We start from the raw sequence: 23,309 nt of genomic DNA, 5'->3' as shown, positions 1-23,309 counted from the left end.
TTGATCATGCTTCTGTCCCGACCTCCTCACATCGGATTTTTCGGGAAAAAATGTGCATTTTGTCGAATTTTTACAACTTCCCGATTTTTTACTGAGCTTACATTGCACCGGCGGGGTTGTATTTTTTTACGTTGAAAGTACAACACCACGGCTATCTTACAAAAATTTTGAAGAAGAAATTCCAGAACGTTATAGTATTACAAAAGAATTGGTAAACTTGCACAAATTTTGTGCACGCCACAAGCGTCGCGCCCGTCGAGTGCGATGGTGAAAATTGCTTACATACGGTAAAATGAAATCTCCCCTATCAAATAAGACGCTTTTGAACATGCTCCGTGCCTTACGAGGGCCGTAATGCTTGCTTAAAATGGTTTTCGCCAAGAACTGCACCTTTGAGGGGCTCTGCACCCAAAACATTTCAATTCGTTAGAAAAGACCAATGTTGTGTTGCTTCCGGACTCATAAAAAAACACACAAAAAATTCACGTAAAATTCTGGGGGTCGAGCGGCACCTCTGGATCACGATCTGGATTCATGATTTTTTTCTGCGTGCTCTTCCAAGTTTGTGCACATTTTTGTGCCTCAAAACATTTTTAACACGTTCTATGCCTCCTACACAACAGCGCTAAACAGTTTAAATAGCTATGAAAAAATGGCAGAGTTCCATAAAAAAATCCAAAAGTTCCCGAAATTTGACAGTTTTTTTCGGGGCATACACTTTCGATAAGAAGTGTCGATCAACCTTCAACGGTCTTGGCACGAAAGTATTATGCTTTGCCTTCCCTCAGAAGAGATTTGGTTGGAATTTGCGCAAAAGCTATTCTGTTATAATTTTTTCTCTCCAGGTATATCACATCGGAATCTTGAAGAGGCCGTCACGGCGCAAAAAAAAAAAAAAATTCCGAGAAAAATAATCCGGAGAGCATTGGCTGCATGGGGTCAATCAACTACAATTTAATTGAAGGTAATCGGGATTGGTCGAGCGCAACCTCTGGGACGTTTGCCATGGTATGACCCTGATGTGTTCGCATGGCACACAGCACCAAGGATTTCTTGAACAAGCCTCACGACAACACTCTATTCAGTGCCCGACCAGCCTTGTTCATACACAGGACATTATTACTTTTATGTCAGAAGTACATATTTAAACTTCGCGAAATAAGTAGCGAGGCAATCATTTCCTATATAAGGGGATGACAGACATATGACAACCCAACCACACTCACTAAATTTCGATCATATGCGTGTATATAGGTTTTTATATGTGTACTTCGAATTGGTGTCCTTGGCATGACAAGCTCCAGCGAGGTAGCCTACCGTTTTTAGGGGACATTTGCTTCAACCAAGTCAATGGGCAATTGTCCGTCTCAATTATGAATTTTGACCCACTGATCTAGCAAGGCAATTTCTGTGTGGCCCATACCATACATAGGTACTCTTTTTCAGTTGCGCTATACGCCTCCTCCCTAACGTGCAGCTTCCTGCTCTGGAAGAGAACCGAGTGTTCTTCCCCTTCATCATTTACCTAGGAAAGTACAACGCCTAAACCCCTGTTACTGGCATCACACACTGGATGATAAAATTGCGATGACAATCTGGAGCATGCAATACAGGCTCAGCAGTGAGCGCGTTTTTCAAGCCACGAAACGAGTCTTCCTTCGCTTTGTCCCACTATACACGCTCAGGGACTCCCTTTCGGAGAGCATCCGTCAGCGGGGCCGTGATTTCGGAGTATCTGTTAACGTATCTATGATAGTATCCTGTTAGGCCCAGGAAAGATATGACGTCTTTCTTTGTGCGAGGCTGAGGAAAGTTGCGCTCTGCCGCTATACTTTGGCGTCGGCCGGACGCCGCGCTCCCTGCCGTACAACATGTCCCAAATAACGTATACTGCCACGGGCAAGTTGACATTTTTATGCCTTACCGATGAGGCCGGCTTCGCCAAATCTCTGAAGTACAATCTTTAGGTGTTCCAAATGGTCTTCCCAGTTATCCGAAAAAACAGCCACGACGTCCAGGTACGGCAGGGCAAAAGTGTCCAAGCCCTGAAGTACATGATCCATTAGCCGGGAAAAGCAGAACGGTGCGTTTTTCAACCCAAAGGACATAACCTTAGGGAGATACGTGCAGAAGGGCGTTACAAACGCTGTGTACCGGCTCGCCCTTTCCGTTAGGGGGACCTGCCAGTACCCGCGAATCAAGTCGAATGCCGAAATGTACTTCGCTCGACTTACCGTCTCTGTTCTCTCCTCAATGTTTGGAATGGGATATACAAGGCCTTTGGTGACCGCATTCAGTTTCCTATAATCCACGCACGGGCGAGGATCTTTGCCTGGTGATCTCATTCGGATAATCGGAGAGGTGTAATCACTTGTCATCTTGTTCTTGCTCACTTACCAATGTCGTTCGATCAACTTCTAGCAACTTTCCAAAAGTAGTTGCGTCTAGTTGAACGAAAAGCGGTTCATTCTTTTCGGCGGCCGCCTCACCAACGTTTTTGTCCTGTTCACATGTGGAATCGGTCGGATCATTTCCGCGGTTCTCCGGTGTTATGACGTACGTTAGCTCGTCCGCAAGAAATCGCGCTTTCGCTCTGATGAGCGCCATAACGTCTTCATCGGCAAACCTACACCCCCGTTTCAGCAACAATGCCTCGGATCTATTCGAAAACAAATACGGGTACGTTTCCGGCAAATTTTTGGAAACGGCAACCTCTGTTTCTACGATTCCGAACGGTCCCTCAACGGTCACCCGAGCGATGGGCAGACAAACGGTGTTCGCTTCGTCTACTTGCCTTACCCAAGGGCATTCCGAAAGATAATGTGAGTCTTGTTATGACTCAAGGTCAAGTTCCGAGAATTGGCATCGTGGGACGACCTAGTTGAGAAGTCTTTTGGGAGCAGCTACGCCAGGGAAGAAAAGGAACCATCCCGAAAACAGACCTGCGGTCTCCTTCGGACAATAAAGCAAGGACGCAGCGAAGAAGTCGAACAAAGCAGGGGATGTATTCCTAGAATAGAGAAAGCGGTACACTCTCGCCTTCGTTGGTTTTAAAAGCATCCGACATCGGGTGCTCATCGCCTTTTCTGTACTTTGGACGTATGTCCGTCCCCAGTCTGTACAAATGATGTAAATATATACTGTGTCGCCTTCCCCCGTATGCTGCCTACCGGCGTCTGTCTCCATTTCCCTGCATAGTTTGTTGGAGTCCGTCTTCACGCTACCCAAACGGCGGAGTTACAATAACTGGGTGGCAGCGGTGGAATCAGCTACAACGCACCAGCAACACAGGGCAGCAACGAAATCGGCTTCAAGGCTCGAATGGTGAACAAGGGCTGTCGGGATCCATGTATCGGAATGCAGCGAGTGAGTGCATGACTTTGTTGTAGTTTGTCCAGGCTTTCGAATTGTGGGTTATTCAATTCAAGCTTGTAGGGGTGCTATACTCGAAATAATTGCACATTTTGATTTCGAGATAGCTGGAGACAACATTGTCAAAAGGGGCTGCGAGATGGATCTGACGCGTTGGCTGAAAGTAGATTTGATTCACGTTTGCAGGGAATTTGGGGTTGAAATAGGCAGTACGGCGCGGAAGGCAGAGGTTATTCAAGCGATAAGAGAAAGTGACCTGAGAAAGTGAAAGTGACGGCAGTCTGGTACCGCAGAGTCCCCTCAAAGACCCGAGAGCGTAGAAATGTCGAAACTTCTCCAACCGCTCAAAGTAGGGCAAGACATGGGTCTGTTTTTAGTGAATTTTGAACGTGTTTGCGAACGAGAGGGTTACGAAAAAGGGTCGTGGTCGGCGAGGTTGATGACGGTACTACCATGCGAGGCGGCGGATAGCATTGCTCGACTTTCCGCGCAAGATGCGAAAAGTTATGACAAGGTGAAACAAAGTTTGCTCAAGAGGTTTCGTTTGTCAGCAGAAGCATTTCGGTTGAGATTCAGGCACGGGTCGAGTAGAAAGGTGGAAAGTTTCGCCGAGCGAGGTTTCGATGTAAAAGCAAACTTGCTAGAATGGATGAAGAGTGTTGAAGCATTTGGAGATGCCGAAAAGATTCTTGAGGCGATCGCGCTTGAGCAATTCCTTCAGGAGTTACCGAATGAAGTGCGAAATTGGGTGCGCGACAAATCAGGGGTTGTCACAGTGGAGAATGCCGCAGATCTGACGGATGAATATGTGTCACGAAGGGGTTCGAACTTGAGTGAGAGAAAGAACGTGGCAATGCGTCAGAATACCAGGTCCTTTTCTGGTCTAAAGAAAAGAAAGCAGAAAATTGGTTCTAGTGAATTTGCTAATGAAAGTGATTCTGACCGCGAATCGGCAAGTTCGAAGGAAAGTGAAAAATCGCAACGTAGAGAAAGAGATGCTAACGTATCTTTTGAAAAGAATAAGCCGATAGTATGTTATAAGTGCCACGAAGAAGGGCACATAGCAGCAGGGTGCCGAAAGGCGTACGTGGCCATGGCATTTCAGATGGATGACGAAGACAAATCCATTTTCAGGCCATATTTGAGTAATCGCAACGTTAATGGCAAGAAATGCAGGGTTTTGCGCGATACGGGAGCGTCGATTGATATTGTTCACACCTCGTACGTTCCGGAGCATGAATACACTGGGAGACGTGTTTGGGTGCGACAGGCCTTGGGTGAGGAAATCAGCCTGCCTCTAGCAAACGTACGCTTGCGTGGAACATTTGGAGAATTCAGTACAACGGCTGCGGTATCAGACGCGCTTCCCGATGGTTTCTCGTACATACTTTCCAATCGGACGGTGTATCTAGCGCATAGAAACGGTGTTAGAATGGAATCGGAGTGCGACTATGGGAAGACCACCACCAAGGAAAAACCAAGTCGTAAACAATGGCGTGACCGAAGTAGTTTCAAACATCGGAGGTAGAAAAGAGGTGATTTTTTTTAGATGCGGTAACGAGGGATAGATTTGCATATGTTACGGTACGTAACGATCAAAACACATTTTGTAATTGGATCTGACTTCCTGGGTAATGGTAGTTGACTTTGAAGCGTTTTTATGAGATCTAACGAGCTTATTGTGAACCGCGTATTTGATTTTTGAGTTAAGAGAGTTAAGACAAAGTTTTCTGTGTGACAGCTGCAACGGTGTAACCTATTTCTGTGTCGTTCTGTCTGATTTGAAAAATGGGCAAAAGAGATAGCGATGCATATTAGCAAAAATATAGTTCTCTGCCAGCTGGTCAGATCAGTCTGAATTGTTCCTATGTTGTTGTCGAAATGGGGAAAGATCATTAAGCGAAGTTCAATATCAACAATTTTTCTGGTAGTATGCCTGGATTGACTACAGTGGAGTTGTCGCTTGCAAGTTGCAAACTGGTTTATGGTTTCTGTGTCAGCCTTGTTGCCTTTTGAGCAACCTACTGTTGAATCACGAAGGGATGCAACGACACCTGTGTAACTGTATGTTGGACTCAGGTCTTCATCTGGTGTGTTTGTGTGTGCGTCACTACGTGCGTTGGGAAATACGTCACGTTGTGCAGTGTCTTCAATGGACGATCTCGACTAGATATCAGTGTTGGACTGTTATCCTATGCGAGATCAACCCGGGCCGCCGTCGTGCTGTTATGACTCAAGGTCAAGTTCCGAGAATTGGCATCGTGGGACGACCTAGTTGAGAAGTCTTTTGGGAGCAGCTACGCCAGGGAAGAAAAGGAACCATCCCGAAAACAGACCTGCGGTCTCCTTCGGACAATAAAGCAAGGACGCAGCGAAGAAGTCGAACAAAGCAGGGGATGCATTCCTGGAATAGAGAAAGCGGTACACTCTCGCCTTCGTTGGTTTTAAAAGCATCCGACATCGGGTGCTCATCGCCTTTTCTGTACTTTGGACGTATGTCCGTCACCAGTCTGTACAAATGATGTAAATATATACCGTGTCGCCTTCCCCCGTATTCTGCCTACCGGCGTCTGTCTCCATTTCCCTGCATAGTTTGTTAGAGTCCATCTTCACGCTACCCAAACGGCGGAGTTACAATAGTCTTTCACGTACTTCGGGTTCACCCACATCCACAGTCGCACGGGAGCCTCTTAGGACAGTGCGCTCTACCCCGTTCACTAAGAAAGTCTTTGTGCACGGATTGTTTGCCTGTTAGCTTTTGGGAATAGCAAGCCTACACCGTGGCTAACCTTTCCCTTCTCTTTTTTGTTACTTTGCATTAGACATATCCCCCCCCCCCCCTCAGAAGCTCATCATTGCGAATGTCATCTGCTACGCAGCCGATAATGGGAACGCGTCTTCCACAACCTCTCACACAATGCCCCTCTTCTTTGCACTTATGGCAAATAATCGGTTTTTTGGACTCAAACTTCTTTTTCCGCTCTTTCTCGCGTTTATTTAACTTCTGCTTTTTGCACACTCGCTCGTAGTTCACCAGATAATGTCCTATGTCGTCACCTATCTTAAACGGCTCCAGGAGCTTTGTCATTTTCAAGTCGTTCCCGAGCCTTGCGTTCGGTCTGGGTTCCTGGGAGTCATTTGAACGCAATCTCAGTTCCTCGACCACGAGTCGCTTTAACTCTTTCTTAGCTTTCTTTTGCATCAGCTTTTCGATTTCTGACTTCCTCCAACGCTTCTGCGATTTCTTCATCATCGAATGCAGCTGCCTCTATCACCTCCTTCACCTCAGTTTTCCGTAACTTCCGGTCAACATTAAGCCCCAGTTCCGTAGCTAGCGAAAGCAGTTCGGCTCTCTTTACGTCCGCCAACATCTCCCTGAGTCGTGATTGCACTCCAAATCTGTCACGTAACACTGAAGCGACAAACGTATGAAGTATATTGTGTCTTAAAAACCTGTCCTGTGTACTTCAAAGGCAAAATCAAGCACTCACCATCATGTGACGAAGGCGGGGGGGGGGGAATGGCAGGATAGGCTCGCCGTTGTTGGCCACACAGAAGTGGGCGTCGTCACGACTATAGCAAAAAAAAAACACAAAACACAAAGAGAGGACGGACGGATGGAGGATAGCGGAGGATGAAGGATGGGGATGTGGTGAGGGTGCACGAGTTCGTCGGGGAGAGCAAAGTATTAGATGGGTCGTTGAGCAAGGCCTGCCTTCTGCAGAAAGAGAATGAGGTTTCTTGTGACGAAGGCCTAGGCACGATGCCAGCGCTGCCATCCACTTGTTGTGATTCCCGTGCGAGTCAGCTCTCAAGGAAAAGAAGAAGGCAGTACCCCGTCCAATTGTAGAAGAACGTTTATTCTACATAGCGTAGACGAACAAAAGGCGCGAGGTCCTATATCGTTTATATACAGAAGAACAAGAAAACACAAATATGCAATTCATAGTTTATGCCCTGCCGTTTGAGCACGTTCGAGCAATTCTCCCGTCAACTCCGGCCTCATCCTGTTCATCACTCCCGGGGCACTTAAGTCGTACGATTTCACCATGAGCCGATCAGGTTACGCTGGCTGTGTCTGGGTGGCATTGCCAGGAAACAGTCCCAATCGTAACGCTACATCCCTCGGCGATGTAGCAACGTTGTCTTGTGCGTCGCCAGTAATTATTAAAGGACGATGACACTTCGTGGAGCGAGTGGAGGTTATCGCTGTTTGTGTTTGTCGCCGTAGACCGACCGTCTCGATCAGCCTCTAAGGCACTTTTTCTTTTTCAGTACTTTTATTTAATGAACAGAAAGTCGGCCTGTAACTGACTAACCTACCCCTCTTTCTTCTTTGTATAAACATACTCCTACACCTTACCACATTTTCGTCGTCGTCGGCACAACACTGATAACCTTGCGGAATTGGTTGTGCAACGCTTGCGCAAGTTGTAATACTCGAGGTCGATGGTTCCGATGACATCACCTCACCAGGAGCACCGGCCTGGCCACTACAAGTAGTCAGAAACATAGTGGAATAAGTGGACTCTTACAATACCAGTATGGCGAGTACTCCTATTAATATTTCGTGCCACTGAAGATGGGCGCAGAATGGTGGTTCTATAGTTATCACACAAATAGGGAACCGCTTTCTCTGGATGTACGCCAATACCAGGTATGTGTGCCATGAATTCCCTCAACGAGTAAGAAGTCTGCAAAGCACAAAAGCGAATTGCTAATTAAGGGCCGTTTATTCTCCGAGGTGTTTTCTTTTTTTTTTTTTTCGCCAGCGTCGACATCAACTTCGGCGTAACTTCGACGACCGAGCGCGCGCAACGAGGATGAGTGCAGTTTAAACAGTTTGTTTATACTCGAGCGGCAAAGAACGCGCAGAGAGCACGCTGATTGCCATCGTCGTCTGATCGAACACCGTTATCTTACCGTTACTGTGTTACTATTACCGAACGCCAGAGGAAGTGTGCGTGTGTGTGGAAGGTGGATGTGGGGATAGTATATCTTACGCGTGGGATGAACTATTGGTTTGTAAACCGCCGTAATACATCTCCTGTTCAAATGAATTTACTTACTGTTACGGGAACTTTTCCCTGTCTATGCGGTGTAGCCGATGTGCGGTTTGCCACTGTTAATGAAGGTAACAAATTTGAAAGGAAAACCCGTTGCACTGATAATCTCCACATCTGACAGAACTAAACGATATACAGCCTGCTAAATATAGCTTAGACTGGTATTTTCGGTCGACATTGCTCTTTCCAAGAAGCGACCGTTATCTTTCGAATGGTCCAATTATTACCTGGTACTGATGAAATTAACTTGGCATTGAGCGTCGGCCTTTACGGCACCTACTTTTTTTAAACAAGATTATGCAGGTCCTCAAGGGCCAAAGCAGGAGGCCAAGTACAGATACGGAATAGCCGATGCATGGTAACATGGTACAAGGTTAGCAAGCTAAAGACATCACCATGGCACTTCATTTCGACACAAGATATGAATTGAATATACCTTCATAATCAAACCTGTTTGATGGTGTGAAGGGAATTGCCTCAGGACGAGAGCCGCCGGTATTTCGTACAGAGACTGCTCTTCTTCTGTTTGATGGTGGTTTGTTCAAACAATCTATGGTCCTAGGGATCTCAGATTATTTTAGCCTATTTGTTCTAGCATACAAAGGGGACAATGCGTGAATGATACTGTGTCTGCTTTGACGGCTTGTCCTAGATATGTATTCATGTTGATCTATTCTTAGTCTAGCAAAATATTGAGCATACAGAACTACGTACTACACCTTACTGAAAGAAAAGAGAAAAGCAACCCTGCCACTTTGAAAAGTTCATGGATGTCTTGTGGTGAACACTACTCAAATACCAAGACCCAGTTTTTTATGATTTCTTAGTTATTGACTTGGCGACGTTTTGAATATCGTGCACTCTGAACACAGCGTGATCAAATTTTGAACAGGTGTCTCCTCAAAAAATTCTCCTCATTCCCGCTTTATACTGTCCAACTAACCTGCCAGGGCCTGCCGTTCGGAGCCTTCTCTGGCGAGGGTGCCCGGGGTGGCTGCCCCTCTTGCACCACCGTCGCTACGGCTCTGCCTGCAAGCAGTGTACATTGTGACTAGGTGCTCCCAGGATCTCACTGAAAACTTTTCGCTGGACATCTAAGAATTGAAGTAAGGCATTCCCAATATCTGATGTGGCCGAAGCGCTGCTTGTGCACAATTTCGAGGGGTAATTGATGTACATGTTGTAGTCAGATATAGTCATATTGACCTTTATGGAAGTCTTCTTCCGGAGGTCCTCAACAGTGGTTTTACACTTGTTCGATATGAAGTTAACGAATTCTGTTGTGCTTACGGGCGTCGGTAGATCCACCGTTTCCTCGTCTTGTAGTCGGCACCGTGTGAACTGCAGGCCCTCTGGCTCCTGTTGTGTTATTTCGAGTTCCACCCACATACTGATCCTGTCGGCTGCGCCAGTTGGAAAGTGTCTTCAATGCAACAATGGAAACAGACTCAGACAGTCAGTCAAACCATCTTCTGTATTTCCGAGCTCTCGAAAAGAACCCTAAACTCCACGCGCCCCTCGTCCTCCTCCTCGGCGCCCCACAAGTTTTGTCACTGATTTATTGAAATAGCGTCTAGTCATCGAAATGCAAATCATTAAACGGTGCAAATAACTTTGACGAGACTATGTTTTTTCTGACTCGTAGAAATATCTTTATTGAATCTAAACATATAGTCTTCACCTATCAAATATATCAAACATATCTCTCAAACATACACTCTCCCTGATTTCTCGATCTCATACGAACAGAACACTATGAGAAGATAGGACAGGCTAAAAAAGGTTCGGGGAATGTTCATCGCATCGTCGTCATTGCGTGGGTCACGGCACCAGCACGATGACCGAATGGACAGCCTTCGTGTACACCCATTTTGCCACCACACTGCCACGATGACCCGTGCTCCTCCTATCTTTTTCGCCTTTTTATCGTAGCGTCGACTTTTCGCTTGACTACCGGCCCATAATGATGGTACAATAGACAGTCTTTTATACGTCCTTTTCACCATCGTGCTGGCACGATGACCAAGCTCTTACTGCCTTCGCGTCGTCGACCAGGTAGCGCTTGTCATTGTATAGGGGAGCAATCTCTTCTTCACTCTCGAAATGGTGTACATTGTTTGCTTTCTGCTCTGGATGGTGCACTGCTAATGAGAGACTGTTCCTTCGTAGAACAGAGATCTCGGTAAACTTCATTCAATAAATATTTCCTTACCACGATTTTCTTTACCCCCTTCGCTCCAGCGCTTATGCGTTTCAGACAAGAGAATGCTGTACATTCTGGCTCGGATGGCTACGACTTCCTGAATAACACCCCCTCCCCTATCGTCTTTGAAGTACCCCATCTGGTCCGCGCGCTCGCCGTTGAAAACCGGATGGTGTGGTGGAAAGGAGGGCAGATCTAGTTCGTGCTCAGTTTTCATCAGCTGCTCTTGAGGCTCTCGCACGTGAGAGCAAACATCATACTGTCCGTATCTCCATAGATCAACTGCAGTGGACAGGTCAAGCGAGAAAAGAGTGACTCGTAAATGAATCTGTACATGCGGACCTTTAATATCTCTAAAATGTCAAAGTCCATGTAAAGCGGATGTGTCCATTTGATGCGACACTGTTTCATCTCGTACAAGATGCACTTGTCACTCAGGATGTGGAAATGCTGGAAGTCGACGGAACTAGCTTTCCTGAGTGCGCTTTCTTTGTTGTAGGGCTAGGCTATACCTCTTCATGCGTCTCACGTTTAGTATCGTTTTCCTTAACGTGCTATTTGTCATTGCCGTATACAGTAAATGCTCGAATTTCCTGGTTGCGGCGCTCCTCAATGCGAGGTTTCAATGCACGAAGGCGGCCAAAAAATTGTCTTGTGGGAAGGGAATGGCGTGAACGTGTTTTATTTTCATGCCCAGCCTCACGTAGAGAGCGAGCAGATAATAGTGTTCGACGTAACTTTCTTTGTCATAACACCTCAGTAACAATTTCCTTGTGGGTGGTGCGATCAGTGCCAACGCTTCCTTCAACTTCCTTTGACACAGGGAGAGTTCACCCTCGTCCACTGTTCTGTGTTCGGGTGCCAGAGGGAGATCCCTCGTGAGCGCGTGCAACTCTTTCGGATATGACAGGTCTACTACGTAGACGTAGCCCACTTCCGAATCGTGAAGAATGTTGAGAAAATCGATATCGCTCCACCGGGAGGCATTGAGCCACTCAAAACCAGCTCTCGGAAGATGGAAAGTCATCGCGTAAACGTACATCTATGTACTGAATAAAATTGTTCTCTTGCTGGGGGTCGTAATCGTCGCACCCTGGTGATTAGCCCGACAGCATCTGTGGAAGCTGTTACAAATGCCTCCCCTGATTACCCTTTTGATCGTTTCGCACATCTAACGATCGCTCATGAGGTCGCTGCTCCACACGTAACTGGAGGGGGCACGGTGCGTAAGATATCTATCCCATCCGTCTCTAGCGCAATCTTCTTGAAATGCAGCACTATACGTCGCACAGCTGACAGGTGTCGAACGTGACGTAGAGACGCGTGAATCGCCAAGGTAATTGCTACATTCAAAATATTCAAAAATGTGGTGGGCGTACTGAAAGTGCTCGTCCGAGATATCTTCATCGTTCAAGTCATTTTTGAAGGCTTCTTTTGGCGGTAGTGTGGGCAAATCGTACGCTTCTAGACTGTTCATGAAGTTGAACGGATAAACGCCCTTCCTTAGGAGACAGCGAAAACGGTCATCAAACATTTGACGTGTACAAAGGAAAGCTTCACCCTCATTAACCAGTAACGCTTCCACTAGATTGGAGAAGGAGAGGCTGAGAAACTGTGAGGTATCGCGGAAATGCAGATCGCCAATGTTGAAGCGAAGCCCATTATCTTTCCCGAACTCGAAGCTCAAGGTTCTCCCATGCGTGCATGCGACGCAGAAGTGAACTCAAATCGTATTGCAGGTTGTGGATGTACACAACGAGTTATTTACAGTTACAGGTGTTACACAGCGTCGCAACAAACGTGCAGGAATCTGCCATTACGAAAGGGGTATGATCGTGAGGCAGGAAAGTAATGAAAGTGTACCGTTGCTTCGTTACGCTTTCGTTTAATACGACCCTGCAAAATTATCAGTGTGTTGCCCTTTGGTAACGAAAGCGGTCCTCCAGGCTCATGACCAACGGTGAGGGGCTGCAGTTCAACCTATCCATTTGACTGCTAAATCCCTTGAGCGCCAGCAAGCATTTTTCTTCCGTATTGAGTCCTAAATACCCATCTGCGTCCATTATTTTTCCATCGCAACTTCTCACTAGAACGATGCAGTACGAGCTCATCATGTGGACGCTCACGGCGTCCTTAACGAGCGTGTTCTTTTCCAAAACCCTTTTCGTGACCAGTATCGCAAAATAGGGGTAGGGATTTATGTACTGTATATTGGCAAAGGATACTCTTTCTCCCGCGTTTGGCATTTCCAGGATCACTTCATTTACGTCTCGACACAGGCGTTCGTGTCGTTTCACCGCCTCTCTCGACAGGTCTCCCTTGGTGCATTTCTCGCAGTAAAAGCTGTTGTTGCGCCCCATGAAACTGTCAAAGTTTCTAATACTATAGAAATGACCCCTAACCTCGAGCAAATGTACTGTACTGTACTGTACTGTACTGTGTAATGTACTGTAACCCTCCCCGTGGAACGAATGGAACTCACCCTCTCCCAGCGGCTGTCGCGGCAGGAGGAGTCGATCCTCCATCGCCTGCGCCTCGATGTTGCCCTGACCCCGCTGCTCCTCTCTAAGATGGATAGACGGACGTCCGCGATGTGTCCCTGCAGTGCTGCAGTCGCCGACATATGCCATCTTTTGTTGCACTGCAAGCGGTATGCCGGCCCTCGAGCCGTTCTCGCCTCAACTCTCACTTCCCTAGGCCACAGGGAACTTTCCCTGGCGACGCTGCTGGGACCTGTCCGGCAATCCAGACAGTGGGCAGTCACCCGAGCCCTCCTGCGCTACCTGAAGGACACTGGGCTGCTCAGCAGGCTTTGAGCCACCCATCGTCCCCCGACACTTTTCCTTTTTTTTGCTTCTTTTTTCTCTTTTGGGAATAGCAAGTCGGCCTCGGCCTGTCTGACCTTTCCCCCTTTCCTTTTTTCTTCTTCTTCAATAAACATATCCCCCCCTCCCCGTGCTCAACGTCGACTTTTAATCGTCGAACACGTAGATGTACACCGATATTTTGTTTTTGCTCTCCCACTGGGTAATGTCCTCCTAAGTGAAAACTGAAGCAAGGTGGCCAATACATTACGCGTCGTTCCGGATTCGAAGGATCCATGTATTATCTGTATCTGTCGTAATCGTTGGGATTAGTTTTCAGCGGAGGCAAGAGCGCCAGCACGTTATATTTGAAACACTCATTTTCGTGTTCCACGGTAGCTTGACGCTGTGACGACTGTATTATGGCATCATTTAACGCGCTTTCAATTTCTTGATGGTTATGGACCACTCTCATATGAATGTTCACGTGAAGGAGATGAGAAGTCAACCCGTCGGCTCCGTCCTTAACCATGAGCGCCTTCGAGTACAGACAAAATTTGAGAGGCACGGGATAAGCTTCGAGAACGCGCGTGGTTACAGGGGCCATCCTCGGTAGATACAGTCGCAAATCGTTCACGTTGTCGTCGTGGGGGAACAGAGAAGCGTGTACCTAGTAGCCGTTCCGTCGAATACCTTTTCTGTGACATAAAAGGAAGGAATGGTCTCTCCGTGATGGAGGGTCGTCGACCCAGGTCGTTGAGGGATGGCCCTTGTGGGCTTGCAATAAATCCACGAAGGCTGTCATTTTATAGTTGACACCGCTCTCCTCTTTCTCTCCCCTCTCTGTCTTGCCAGAGTTTAAAATCGACACCTGGGTTCCGAGCTCCACCTTTTTTTCATTCGCAACCGTCGTTCCGAAGCACGTTGTCATGTGCATGAAAAAAAAAAAGAAGAAGAAGGAAAAGAGGCTCTAGGATGGAATCAAAAGGAACGTTGAAGACAACCTTTCTTTATAAATATCATAACCTAGCGCCCTCGTCCCACGTCTTCCACGTCATCCTCCGTGTCGTGGACGATCAACCTGCTAATATAGAATCACGAGAGTAATTCTCACTTCTCTGAAACTCTACTCTACTTTCTCTCCGGGCACAAACTGTCTGCGGGGACAAACTTTCTGTCGTAAATGAATTTGTTTCTTTGATAGTATTTCTCCGTGTTGGAGACTGCTTCTTTTCTCGCATCCTGCACACTTGGCATGGGATTGTTTAAAATAAGCTGATAAGGTGTTACGCCGTACATAAGATACATGGGTGAATGCCCAGTGACCTCATGTGGAGTGATGTTGTACTCTGCGACGACTTGGTCGAGAAGTTTGGGCCATGACGTTTTCGGGTGTTCGTTGATTTAACACTTGAGCCTTGTGACGATCGTCTGGTTTGTCCTTTCATTCATACCATTGCATTGTGGGTGTTGGGTGGACGTTAGTAACTGATGTATGTCATTGTTTTTAAGGAATCTCTTGAAGTTATTGCCAGTTAAGCCTACTCCACGGTCCGACAGAAACTTCTTCGGTTTACCCGCCGTCATGATGTGCTGCAGGCAGGATATGTAGGCATCCGATGTCTCATTCTTGTGTGCAAGCGCCCAGACATACCTCGTGGCATGATCTATTGCTAAATGAATGAATCTCTTTGATGACCCGTATTGAGCGAAACCACCTATTGTGTCCATGGCAAGGAGATGAAACGGCTCTTCCGCGGGTGGCAGTGATTCGAGAGGGCCGTACTTCTTGGTTTTCGGCTTTTTGCATCGTTGACAGATGTCGCAATGTCGAATGAAGGCGGACACGTCCGTAATTATTTTGGGCCAATAGTACTGCTGTGATAGTAAGCTCAATACCTTTTTTACCCCAGCGTGACCGTTGTCTTCATGTTCCTTGCGAATTGCTTCCTTTCGGAGAGACGTGGGCAAGTAGATCTTGCGAATTCCCCTTTTTCTGATAATGCCAATCCCTTGTCCGATTGTACACTTGTAGAGGACAGTCAGGTCGGAAGATTATGCTTGCTGGATGTCTTGATGTCGAGCAGGTCGATTACGGGTGCTCTGGACAGCGCGTCAGCTTCGATGTTATTGTCACCTTTTTGATGTTCGATGTCGAAGTCATATGTGGATAGCTTGAGTGACCATCGGAACAGCCGGCCTCTAGGGTTCTTAATCGTCTTTAGCCACCGCAGTGCTGCATGATCCGTAACGACCTTTAACCGCTGACCGTGAAGGTAGCAATGCCACTTCTCGATGGCATCCACCATGGCTAGACATTCGAACTCCGTGATTGAGTAATTTATCTCGTGCTTGTGAAGTTTCCGAGAGTAATACGCAACAGCATGCTCCACTTCGTCAGGGCCTGGTTGTTTCAATACGGCTCCTATGCCTTCCTGTGAAGCGTCACAGTACACCGTGCATTTCTTGAGTGGGTTGTATATCATCAACACTGGTTTCTTTATGAGTGCGTCCTTGAGTTGTTGGAGCGCGTTGTCACAAGGTCTGTCCCATTCCCATTTGGTGTCCTTGCGTAAAAGGGTGGTCAGTGGAATGGCGATCTCTGTATATCGGTTGATGTAGCGCCGATACACTTTCACTGTTCCGAGGAACCGTTGCAGCTCCTTGATGTTTTTAGGCGTTGGGAAGTTGGCAATTGCCGACACATTGTCAGATTTGGGGCTCAGCTTACCCTCGCAAATTGTGTGTCCCAAGAAGTCAATAGAACGTTGAGCAAAGCGACACTTCTTCAGTTTGAGCTTTAGGTTTTCAGCCTCAAGTGCGGCTAACACAGCCCGTAGCTGTTCCATGTGCTCCTCAAACGTGGACGAGTGAATGATAATGTCACCAAAATAGTTAAGGACATTCTTGAGCCGATGTTTGTCTATTAGAGTTTTGATGACACGTTGAAATGTTGCGGGGGCGTTTCGTAGACCGAAGGGCATGACTGTCCATTCGTAGTGGCCGTTGTGCGTGACAAACGCTGTCTTTGCGATGTCCTCTTCCGACATTCGAACGTGCCAGTATCCCGAAGTGACCTCTAGCGTTGTGAAGAAGTGCGAGTTCCCCACGGTGTCGAGAAGATCGTCGATTCGGGGTATGGGTTCGTAATCGGGAATTGTCACCGCATTCAGCTTTCTATAGTCAATGCACGGACGGGTTCGACCCTCATCCTTTTTCTTTGCTAGCACTACTGGCGAAGCGTATGGCGATAGAGATGGCCGAATCAACTTCTGTTCGAGTAGGAGTTCCACTTGTTTCTCAATCTCAGCTTTGTCAGTTTGCGAAGTGCGGTAAGGAACGTAGTGAATTGGAGTCTGGTTACTCACAGTGATGGAATGTTCCTCGATATTAACCTTGCCAACGTCAGTCTGGGATTTGGAGAAGACTTTGGAGTACTTGGCAAGCAAACCGGCGAGGTGATGCGCCTGGATCTGTGTTAGAGAGTCACTGTCTATCACAACATTGTTGTAGGTGATGATGTCGCCGTGAGATCCGGACGATTGTAGTTGGAGTAATTGCTGACCTGGAGCTTGTGTAACTTTTCGGGTGGATAGGTCAAGTTGAAGGTTGAACGCAGAGGCATTGTCAAGTCCCAAAAGAAGGTCAGGGGTCGTGTTTTGCAAGACGTGAATTTCTACTGTCCTAACAATGGTTCCGATCGTGAGGTGTATCTTTACTCGACCCAGGGTTCGTGTGGTGGAACTCACTTGTCGTACGCTGATCTTGGAGTTCTTGATGAGTTGGAGTTGGAGCCTTCGGTACACCCCCTCACTGATACAGGTAATAGAGGCTCCTGTATCGAGGATGGCGTCCACCGAATGCCCATCGATCAGCGCACAAAAGTGGATCAGTGAAGCCCTGGGTCGGCCATCCTCGTTTCCCGACCCCTCAACTTCAGCCGCGGACACACGTGCCCTGTTGGGGCATTCACTATGCCAATGTAATTGGCCTTTAATGCCCAGCGATGCACAGTGGCGGCACTAAGTCTTTGGAGGGATCCTCACGGGATTCCGTTTCGCTGACGTATCACTAGAATTCACGCGGTAGCTCTGCCGATAGCCGTTTTGCAGTGGCTGCGATGCGGGCTGGATCCTTTTGTAGGAGGCTTCGATGCGTTGCGCTGCTTGAAGCCACTCTGGCGAAGTAGTAACTGTGAGGCCGGCGAACGCGGTTTCAAATTGTGGTGAAAGACCGTCTATGAGTCCTGACACGCTGTTCGATTCACTCAAACCAGAAGCCTTCCCAAGCTTTTTCTTCGCATCGTAATAGTCTTTCACGCATTGTCCTTTCCCGTGTCGGTAGTGAATGAACGAGCGGAATGGGTCCGCCGGCACAACACCGAACGTTGCTGTCATGTGGCCTTCTATATCTGACCAGGTTTCATCTGTGTCAAACACTTCCGATAGGTAGGACTTGAACGCCTCACCTTCCAAGTACTCGTGGAAGAAATGAACTTTGTCGTCCTCTGTCCATCCGTGCGATGAGGCCTTTCGAGAGTACAGCTTCAACCATTTGTCGATTGGGACATCGTCGGGTGATCCAGTAAATTCGGTGATGTGAAGAAGTTTCTTTGACATGGTGAAGACGATGATGAAGCTGTGATGATGGTGGTGGCGATGAGTGGGCTACGGTAATCCTGTCGACTCGTGTGACGAAGGAGACAACAGACGAGGAGTCACTAGGAGAATACGTGTTTATTCTCTCGGGTTTACTGAGACGTGTTCCAAGATTTCACTCTCGTACATTTTTTATGTGATGGGGACCTTGTCGATACACATGAGCTTGGGGCAGTCGGTGACCGCGTGTGGTAGGGCTTTATCGAAGCGCAGTTGCAGACGCACGTTCCCTTTTCGCAACTCGCTCAAATGTGAAGGAGAAGAACACATGTCCATGTCCAAGTTTAAGTAGGGAAGGAATCCTTCCGTTTTGAATCGCTCGTAGGTGTACTTGAAATGTGTTTCACCCAGTTCTTGTAAGAATTTAAATCAAGGAATTTTCACATGGTCACTCTTAAAGTCGTACTCAGCTCGCACTCGGTGGCTGTCCAAGGAGAGCATCGAATGAGACAAATCGTAATGACGGAATTTGTAGGAGTTCGTATTGACGTCGCTGAGAAAGTCGGACGTGGCGAGTAGGGCGACGCATAATTTGGAAGGCAACCTTTCGGAGTAAACGCTTTCAAAACAGGGGTCGAAACCGGAACTGAACCGCAACCGAAAACCGCAAAAAAAAACGTTATTTTTTGCCGAACCGAACCCGAACCGAACCGTAAATATGTTTCTCTCACCCTGAACGAACCGGAACTGAGCCGAAAAAAATATGCGGTAACCGGTTCGCCAGATGGTTTAAACGCCTATACCTTCCCACTCGACTGCCGCACACCAGCTCCCTGCATCGCTCGGAATCTTGCCGAATTCATAGAGCGGACAAATTGATAAACCAATAAGTGGTGAGTCCATGCACCTCCTACAGCCCCACCTCCAAAAAGTTAACGACATCCTTGTACATTTTTGTGACTCGAGGTGTAAGAAAATAAATAAATAAATAAATAACGTGTGCTACACGACAGCTACACCTTCATTGTTGCCTCGGCTGTTTCCTTTCATTCAGCGTCGCAGCGTGAAGGCGATATAAATTTTAATAGTTCACAGTGACATCCACATGCAACGCAGACCTTTAGTGACCACGGGAAAAAGTTGTGTGGTCCACAGCATGGAAGGAGGAAACACAGGAGCGGCACCTGTGCCTCTTTTGAGCGGGGAGCATCGTCGGCATCATGCCAGCCTGCGCATGTGACTCTGGGATACCCCTATCGACCACGTGACCGCTTTCTTCTGTTTTTTTTTTCTTTAGAAATTGGCGATAGCCTTTTGCAATGGAGTTCAATGATATGCTGCACGCTATTTCCCAGCACTTTTCGGTACAGTAAAGAATGATTTGCTGTGAACTGCATGATTCTTCGTACCTATGAAGTGTGGTGGCGAGGGCGTAAGAGGAAGAAAGAAGGAGCAAGTCATCGCCGGAACCTGATATTACATCTCACATGTACGCTCAGCTCACATGTGGAACGCTCATTAGCGCAGCACACGTGAACCGGTTCGAACCGATTAATATCGGTTGAAACCGTTATGTTGGTTGCGGTGAACCCGAACCCGAACCGAACCGATAACCTTGAACCGGAACTTGGACCGAACCCTAAAAAATAACTGTTTCGAGCCCTGTTTCAAAGTGAGCGTCCAAGCTGCCGACACTCAAACTTCGCACTTTGGTTTCGAATCCGCGTAAGACGTAGATGGCGGACGTGGTCTGACGGCCCCGCTTGTATTCCAACAAGAGTTAGAACAGTTAGCGTCACCTTTTTCAAGTGTAACGTCATCTCTTCAACATCCACTCCGTAATTGTACGTTTTCTTGTCGTTGCGGGCCGATATCAACTCAAAATCATCGTTATTTATCAAGAAAATAACGCGAATTTCGACAGCAGGTACCATCAGGCGTGGATGTTGGAACAGGTCGGTATTGATCTCTCCGACGAGGTCAAAGTATTTCCCTCCCTTCGTCGCTTCGAAGCGCTGTTTCGGACCGCGAGACGTGACGTCGTAGTCGTTTTTTAAAGCTACGTCGTCCTCGACAACCAGCCCAGCCGCGTGAACGGTCTCTTGAGTCAGGGGCGTGGAATGAAGCACGACGTCCAAAATACCTGTTTAAGAAACAAAACAAAAATGCCTGCGCAAATAAATTCCTGTCAGTTGAGAGTCTGCAGATACGTTTGTCTCCTTGTTTTAACCGCCCTTCTTCCCGTTTGAGTGCTGCATTGTAGCGACATGTCCAAAATACCCCTGTAGGCGTACAACTCATTGGAGCTGACGAGCTTCTTGTTCGCATAAACGGTGACCGTCTTAAACATGCCGCTCACAAAATGGTTTATTGGGGAAACGGCGTCTTTCTCGTTCATGTCTCCTCCGTCGTCACGAATGATGCGCACGGTCAAAGACACGAATCTGCCGTAGTGGTCCGAGCGTGCCCATTGTAAATTCTGAATACAAACGTCGATCACGGAATTATTTACTCCGTTGACTGGATAAAAAAGTTGGTAGGACGTTTCTTCCACTCGGTATTTAACAGAAGGGGGCTCGAATATCATCACGTCACTCGTAAGACAACACGTCTGTTGCGCCTGTTTTCTTTCTTCGTTGACGTCATGGCGAAAGCTCGGGGGATATGTGACGCTCTCGCTCAAAAAGAACCAAAGATGTCTGCAGGGTGCTCCGACAGCTTTTGTTGTCTTTTGCGACGTAGCTTCCCATTGTTCTTCCGTAGCCCTGCATGGAATCCAGCACGTCTCTCCCCGTCGCAAGTGGCGTTGCTCATGATCGCAATTGTCTCACGACGTAACGCCCAGAATTATTATTATTACTAATCTTTTCCTCTGACGTTGTACCTCCTGAGTTAGCTTCCTCTCTGAGTCGGATATTATCTAGTTTTCGTGCCTTCGTTGTGTCTTCTTGTCATTGCAGGACAAACATCCGAGATATGGTGTCCGTGCTGGCGTACACTTTTTATATTCTTTTTATGAGGGTTACTATCGTAACCTGACTAAAAATATTAGGGAGTGTTAGGAAACCGTAGAAGTTTCACGATAACGTTTCCGAAAACATGATAAGCCAATTGCCTGGTTCCTTTGGAGTGGGTGACATCACGTTGCTGCTATCTGATTGACTGACAGCGATACGGAATCGGCATCGGAGGGCGCTTACGATTTCCTAAAACTCCCTATTTTCCTAACATTCCCTAATAACAGTGAATGAAACGTAATGCGAGTGGGGCTTGTAGTTTCAGTACTCCAGTAATGAAACTACAGGTCTCACTCGCGTCAGGAGTAACGTCTTCCTATTTTGTTTTCGTTATCTTATCTAAGTTTTGGGGAGAGCTATACCGGCCTTGCCGGTGACCTGACATATGAAGCTGTGGATCGTTCACTCTTGCATTGCATAATTTCATTGAAAGGAATATCCGATGTACTAGTTTGTTTTATCAGTACAATTCATGGAAGAAGAGACAGCCATTTCAGAACACTGAAGTAATAAAGTGAAGTAAAGATGACATGGTGAGCAATATGAGGCATGCACGAGTGTGCAAATCTAAAATTCAACACCAAATAACCGCCATACACATAATTTTCTTTTCTCACTCCGTTTTGTATCGTGGTGTACCTTCACATTTCGTGTTTGCTACCGAAGTATTTTGTGTACCTTGTGAGAATAAATTTAGTTGTGCGTTAGTAGTAGTACAAACCAAAGTAAGTACGTGAGTACTCATTTTTATTCCAGCGTGTAGCCTTCTTCAGGCTTGGATTTGGACTCTACTTCTTTAGGTTCGTTTTCGAGGACAGTCTTGTGATACATCACATAGCTGTTTTTGTCCCCGCTTAAAATATAATGTTTTCCGTGTGTTGCTTTTCGAACGTTGATTTAAAGTGAGTATCCATACGGGAACGTATGTATGCGACCGACACGGTAAATGTTCGTCACCGCTTCACAGTCAACTTAGCTAAGTTTTACTTCCGAAAACAAACAGCTTACATATTAAATAAACGAGTTTAAAGCTTCGCACTCCCTCTGCAGCTAACACCATATGATGACGTAAGCCATACACACGAATGGGAGCGCAGCGCAGGGAATTGTCTCCGAGGTCGTATGCTTCGCGTTCGCATCGCAATGTACTAAGTGAAAAGTCCTCGGTAAATACGCCGACTTGCGCTTACGTGCAGCTCGGGACAAAAGTTTATGGAACACGGCACTGGCGTATTTCTTAATGGAAGTAGCCTCCTGCTAGGTATAAGGAAGAGATCGAATAAGAAACAGGTGAATGGCTATTCTCAGTGTGTGTGCCCTTACTGCTAGGGTGTCGATCCAATGAAGAAATGCGACACCCTGGTGTTCCGTAAACTTTTGTCCCAAGCCGTACCAGTGTGAGTTTAGACGTGACCATGTTGCGTGGAATACAGTGTTACGCTCCTGACTGTACGAACACGTCAGACGCTAACCAGAAACAACATTCCGTAAGCCGATCACAGAGCAGACGCCGTCCCCTAGTATTCCGGCTATGGTCGCCATGGCTACCAAGTTCCTTCCAGTCGCTTCTTGATTGGTCTCATCCGCTCCAAAGGGCGCTCACTGATTGCCCTTGTCCGGGTGACGTTTTCCAGAGAGGGAACCCTGCGTCGTCTGCTCTTGCCATGTGCTACACCATACTGCACAAGAACAACGCCACCAATTCACGTCGGATTTTCGGCGTTATTATCAGTGATGAACGCGGAGTAAAACGGCAATACGCTTCGGAATGGACTGGGGCGGATGCTACAGTCTCCTTAAAGAAACGTGGGACTAAGACAGCCACGGATCCATTCAGAACAATGAGTGGCTTTTCAGAGCGATACTCTTAGCAGTACGTACTGAGCTGAGGAATCCCATTCATGCAATCCTGGAAGAGCGTACAGATGACTGTAGCCCGATTTTCGAGCATGGAAATCGAAAATCGATCAGCGAGCAACCCCTCAGGACAAGAGTTCCCATCTCTGTTTACAGCTTTGACATGTTCGAACAACGTACACGCACCACGTCACTTCCGGTTTCTCGCCGTGGAAAAATCACATTACTCCGTCGCTTGTGGCGCCATCTATTGAGAAGGCTTCGCGTAATCGGAGCGAGTGACTCCACCTTAATTCTGAACGAAGAGTGGGGTCTGGGACACAGTAAACAACACCATTCGAGCCACTTGACCTAAGCAGCACCGCGATGTCGGGCCGACATCGGCACGATGT

General features: G+C 47.2%; 2 long non-coding RNA genes across 2 annotated transcripts in view; one reads left to right on the top strand and one right to left on the bottom strand.

Annotated features, from left to right (window-relative positions):
* The window catches only part of LOC135385521 (uncharacterized), a 310,261-nt gene that overhangs the window by 30,277 nt on the left and 256,675 nt on the right, over positions 1 to 23,309 (top strand). The window lies entirely within an intron of this gene.
* LOC135383656 (uncharacterized) lies at positions 7,217 to 9,902 on the bottom strand. The gene is made up of 2 exons (XR_010419988.1): positions 9,729 to 9,902; positions 7,217 to 9,467 (listed from the first exon to the last, which is right to left on the bottom strand). It is a non-coding gene; the product is annotated as an uncharacterized LOC135383656 (long non-coding RNA).

Source organism: Ornithodoros turicata, chromosome 2, assembly GCF_037126465.1.
Source record: "Ornithodoros turicata isolate Travis chromosome 2, ASM3712646v1, whole genome shotgun sequence".
NCBI lineage: Eukaryota > Metazoa > Arthropoda > Arachnida > Ixodida > Argasidae > Ornithodoros > Ornithodoros turicata.
This window is presented reverse-complemented; position numbering and strand designations above follow the sequence as displayed.